At 37.1% G+C, this 5901-nt stretch overlaps 1 pseudogene across 1 annotated transcript; it reads left to right on the top strand.

Moving 5' to 3' along the window:
* Positions 1-305: 305 nt before the first annotated feature.
* Positions 306-4351, top strand: LOC146717059 (uncharacterized; annotated as a pseudogene). The gene is made up of 4 exons (XR_014915671.1): positions 306-386; positions 1666-1803; positions 2596-2688; positions 3175-4351. The product of XR_014915671.1 is annotated as an uncharacterized LOC146717059 (transcript).
* Positions 4352-5901: the final 1550 nt, after the last annotated feature.

Genomic DNA, 5901 nt, shown 5'->3' with positions numbered 1-5901 from the left:
AAAACAAGTGCAAATGAAACTAAATCAAAACAAAGTGAAGTTGCACACACACTCTAAGAAATGAAACATGGGCTTTTTTTAAATTAATTCTTAGTTTTATGTTCAATATACTTAAAATTGTTAATCTTATGGGTGTAATTAATATTTTTAAATTTGATTTAATTAATTCTATACCGTTTTAATGTTAAATAATATTGATATTTCCAATTTATTGAACACATTTAATTAAATCCAAAGAGCCCTTTCCACATCCTTTCTGAGCATGCGCAGAGAATGAAAAAAAAATCTTCGCGCATACGCATTGACCTTCTTCATCGACGCCACAGTGTGCTTTGGCCACGTGTCTGGAAAGAGGGATTAATCACGATTCATCCGTTGGAGTTAAGGTAATTTCTTCCTATTTTTAATAGAATATAATTTAACTAGTACTTTGTGATAATATATGGCGTATATTTTTCCGGTAAATATGTGGGCAGTATGTGTTCTGTAGGTTGTAGCATTTTGCTAGCATTGGAAACATTCATTTGCATATTGTCCCATCTGCGTTTAAAATTTCATTCGAACTCCGAATAGCACACTTATTTTATTTGTTTTATTGCACTATCAAGTTAGGAGAACGTTAGCCCGAACAAGAATTGGGATACATGTGCAGTGATTGTCGACGAGTCCATACTCTGTTTCACTGAAGAGAACCGCTAGCTGCGTAGCGCATCAAGTCTCAAAGAGACCTCTGAAGGTGACCCCTGCTTGCCCCCAAAAATAAAATCAAGTATACTGGGTGGTTATTGCTCCGTTTGTTTGCTACGGTGTCAAAGATATTGGACTTTTACTTAATAGGTCATTGAGAGTTGAAGAGCCCCCCCCCAAGCAAAACGACAACGGCCAAAAATAGGCCAAAACATGCCACAAAATGCTCTGCTTGGTTAGTGCTTGTTTGCCGGTAAAATGAACATTTGTGCTGCTACGGTTAACCGGTTATTAATGTTTTATTTTTCCGCGATGACGTCACGGGCGTCGAGCACGCTCCCCGTGCTTACGGGCGCGAGTGAGCGTCCGGGTGATGTAGAAGTCGTAGGAAATGCTCGCTCGCACCCGAGCATTTTGTGGCATGTTTTGACCTATTTTGGGCCATTTTCGTGTTGCTTTGGGGGGGGGGACTCTGAATGACCTATTAAATAAAAGTGTAATATCTTTGACACCTAGCGATACAAACGATGATTTTACCAGCACAAACCGATACAAACGGAGCACTAGCCACCCAGTATACTTGATTTTATTTTTGGGGGCAAGTGGGTCACGTTCACAGACTGGGCTGCTCCGGTATATAATGGTAAACGTGCTCACAGGAACAGATTTATGAAATGAGTAATAGAAATTTTGGAGCATTTGAAATTTAACTTGTATTATTAATACATTTTAAAAGAAACAGGATTGTTCTTAAGTTTAGACCATCTCTGTGCTACCCCTTTGCATGTGTCTCACTGTACACGATTAATTTTTTCTGTTTTTCTTTTTCTCTCAGGTTGCTGGTTGTGGAATTTGGAGCTGCGGAGATTTGAGCTGTGCTCCAAAAGTGCATGTTGAAGGTACCTAATGCTTTCATATTATTTACTTTTTCCTTAATACGCAATTTTACATTTTGAATTCTCTTATTTGGTCTTTTAGGTTATCACCACAGTTCCACTGCTGTCCACATTCATGAGCAGTCTTGACCAGTACTCTGACCAGTTGATGAAGATTCTACGAAAAAAAGGAGGGGAAACAGCGCGGCGGATCACAGCAGCGTTGTCTGCAATTTCACAGGTATTCTGTCTTGTTATAATGTTCTGTAACTAATAGATTAGTTGCAGGTTGATCTCAGGTCTGGTTATTAACCTGTATTTTTAACTTTCTTGGGTCATTTTATGCTTGTTCTCTCCTGCGTTATACTTCTCATCTCGCTTTTGGCTTATATTCTGGACTTGGTCCTGACACAAAGCAGAACTAAGTAACTCATGCCCCTAGAGGCCATAAGTGCCGTTGCTGGCATTGTAGCTTTTTTCTTTTCTTTTTTTGTTACTCATTAATTGTCCAAAGGAATAATTAGCTACACTGAGAAAAGACAAAGGCAGACAACATTTCACATTTCGCCACAACTCAGTGACACAGTAGATTATTTTTTTTCACTCAAACTTGGTATAAATACTGCAAATGTGGTGGTAGCCCGCATACCTCATATTAACGTGACAGTGTGTAGTTTTTTGTCATTAATTTTTGGAAATCTCTATCAAAATGTTTTTGATTCCTTTGAACAGCACTCCTATGCAACAACACTTATCTTCCTTCTTTCGGGTGGTACACCACGCTAAAGCTGCATTTTCCACGACCCAATGTATCGCAATCAGTGTAATTGGACTCATAACTTATAATCTTTATGGGAATGAATTGGTAAGCTTCTCATTGTCTAACACAAAAAACTACTTGCTTGCAAAAAGCATGTTTAAAATTACTTAAACAATTATGAATTGGTTAAAAAACAATAAAAATTGACTTAAGTTCTGTGGGGGTCTCTAAAAACTTCAAAAAAGTAATTGCGCTGCATGTGTTGTTGTTTAGAGTTCCCGAATCGAAGTGAAGCGTGAATGCATCCTTAAAGCTGTGATTATATACCTGAATGAGAACCCTGAAAATCTCATCAAAGAGTACATGGTAAGTTTATTTTTAAAGGGATATTCCACCCCTCAGTAAAATTTTGACTGTCATAATTCCCAGAGTTTTGTAAGTTGAAAAATGTATTTTCTAAACAAGCCCAGGCATTCTCCTGTTCAGGCAGTAATCAGTTTTCTTTAAATTAGCTTACAACAATAAAGTGCATGGGAAATACTAGGATTTTGTTTCCATTCACTTACATTGTTTTATGCGAAACTAAAGAAAATGACCCTGGTCAGCAGAATATTGATAATATTATTAATGCATACTCCTTCTGCCCTCTGTCCATGTTTCATGTATCTTCTTCTTGGTCTTTATTTGGTGATAGTCTTAAATCCACATTTTTCTTTGGTCTGTTCTCCTCAATCTCATTCAGGGATATGTGTAATTAAGATAGTGTGGACCATTTTAACTAAAATGGAGTGAATAGATAGATGATGCAAGGACCAAAATACAATGGATTTAAAATATTTCTGTCCTTTTCAGGATTTCAACGTGATGGAAGCTGAAGAGCTTGAGAGGATGGATTTGGCGTGTTTATAAAATAATCCATGAAGGAGCACAGCCTGATTACTCCCTTGAAGATGTTGGCATCATTATCGAGAGATGCACAGTCTTGCAGGATCTTCACGATGTGGCGAGCGGGTGTGCACTTTTGTTTGGGCTAATTTACTGCCTCAATCTGAGTTACCCAAAGCCACTTCGCTACACATTTGAGTTCTTCCAGAAGGTGCTCATGGGGCTGGAAGACAAAAAACTGTCTAACAAAATACAAGTGCTGAAGAACAAACTCTGCCAAAAGGAGACGCAATGACTCTTCTAGATTGAAATGTCTCCCAAAATAAGTGCTCTGTTTTACTGTTTAAAAGTTTATAAATATATATATGTTGATCCTTGTTTGTAAATATTTTGTCATAGTTTTTAATATTTAGGAGATTTACTCTTTTGATTGTGGAAAAGAAAACATAATTCAGAAACTGAGTTTTTGGAACTGAGGACAAAATTACGCAGATGGATATATTTTCTTGTTTCACAACATTTTCTTCAGTTTGAGTTGCTGTGGTAATTCTGCAGACTGTAGCCATTGCAGACCTACAACTGTAGATCCTGAAATCATCCTACTCCTCACTACACTGTCACTTAGTTGAAACTGGAAAGTTGTTTCAGATGTTTACATTTTATTTTACACACTTCGTTTAATGTTGCATTATGCAGTGTTGTTTCCCTGTTTAAGCTTTGCCTCATTGAAGGCTTTTGTTCAAGTTGTTAAAGCAACACAATTTTTTTTTTTTTTTTTTTTGTATTTACACTTCATATTAGTTCTCGTGTACCAGGTTTCCATTGTAGGTCAAGGATCTTGAGTGTTATAAATGTTAAAGTGTATGTGCAAACAAATGTGAAAAGGTTCTAAGGTTGTCACCTGTACTCAAGTTAAGTACTGGATTTTTGGTCTTAGCATTTAATTAAGAATATTTTGAGATTTGCTATATGCATTTTTTTATTGTAAAATTTATTATATAATAGAAAACTTATAATTCTGAATCCGATTTTTGGAACTGGGGACTAAATCGTTTTTACCTTTTTGTGTCACTTAACTATTTTCTGTACTGTAATTGCATTATACAGTGATTTTTAAGTTGCTGTGGTAAATTATAAAGTCAGTGGAAAGAGATAAGGCTAGGGGAATAAGTTTATGTAGAGATAACATGCAGTCGGTCCTGCAGTCTGCTCACTTCTGCAGGTAATTAGAAAAAAGTCAAAATGTTGAGTTACTCTATACTGTCCTGCTTCTTTCAATAAAAGGCTCACCTATTTTTCCATTTGCCAGGGGGAATACCAGAGGAGATATAAAAAGATCTGCTGACTTCCCACCCTTCCTTTTCTACTCTGTTTTACTGAGATCTGGTGCTGCAGCCACAAAGTTTCAGTAGTGTTTATTAAAATTTGCAGATGATGCCCTCAGGGGCCACTCCCCCATGGGGAGGACACTTAACCACCCACGAGCAGCAGCGCTGCCTGCTCTTTGCCTGACGCTGTGCTTCTGCAGAGCCATCGAGGTTTTTCGTGAACGTGTTAATGCACCGTCTGGAGCGTTCACCCACCATGCGAGCTGCAACGACTGAAAATCACATCGCTGTGTGCAATACAGCATAAGCACAACCTCTGTGGATCATGCAGAACAAGAAATTTAAATGTAATCATAAGCATTTTGAGTCTTCTAACACCAAGGCAAACATAACGGCTTTCTGGTGAAAATAACTGCAGATATTGTTCGCAACTCACACTTATCTTTGTAGCATCCTTTGCCATCTCCTCCTCAGGAGCCACCTAGGAAAAGTGACAAACATTAGCAGAAGGATCTCAGTTTGATTGGCTTTCTAAAACTAAAAGTGAAACACATGTACCAGAATACAGAACTGATTATGTTTCTTGTTGTTCTTAGTGTGCCAGTTAGATACTGAAGCCCACATACAGTACTACAGTCAATATTTCACAAACACACAAATCAACATGAAATTAGCGAAGGTTTTTTCAAGTTTTTTTGGAGGAAAACTTCAGCTGTCGTGGGATAAATACCATCATAATATGCAGTTTTGTGCAGATTTTTGGCTCTTTCTTGGTAAAGAAGAAAAAGGAAGAAAAAAAAAAGAAAAAAAAAAAAGTTGCTGTGGTAAATCTGCAGATCTGACTATAATCACAGTTGTATTGAATTTGACATCTTACGGCACACTACAATGTCACTTTGTTGAAACTCGGAAAGTTGTTTCCAATGTTTAAATTTTGGTCATGCACTTTAAGCATTTAATATTGCCTTATGCAGTGTTGTTCCCTGTAGAAGCTTTGCCTTGTCAAGGCTCACCGTAAATAAAGTTGTTGATGCAGCACCCTTTTTTTGCATTTACACTTTATGTAAGCTTTAGTGTAAGAGTTTTCTATTGAAGTGCAAGGATCTTGAATGTTATAAATGGTAACTCGTGAGCAAGTGTAAAAAGGTTTTTGAGTTGTCACCTGTACTCTGTAGTTAAGCGTTAGACCTTTGCTGAAGACCTCTGAAAGGTCCAAACACCTAATTACAATGTATAGATGACAACTCAGGAACCTTTCTAGACTTGTTTTGTTGATACCTAAACATTTAGCATATAGATGAAACTATTAATTAAATCATAATTAATCAAATTAATTAGGTCCAAAACGCAATCTAAATGGTGCCAT

Source organism: Copadichromis virginalis, linkage group LG2 (assembly GCF_057382275.1).
Source record: "Copadichromis virginalis isolate Kocher_CV1m ecotype Utaka linkage group LG2, C_Virginalis_male_GT1.1, whole genome shotgun sequence".
NCBI lineage: Eukaryota > Metazoa > Chordata > Actinopteri > Cichliformes > Cichlidae > Copadichromis > Copadichromis virginalis.
The sequence above is the reverse complement of the archived record's forward strand: the minus strand, read 5'-3'. Positions and strand labels throughout refer to the sequence as shown.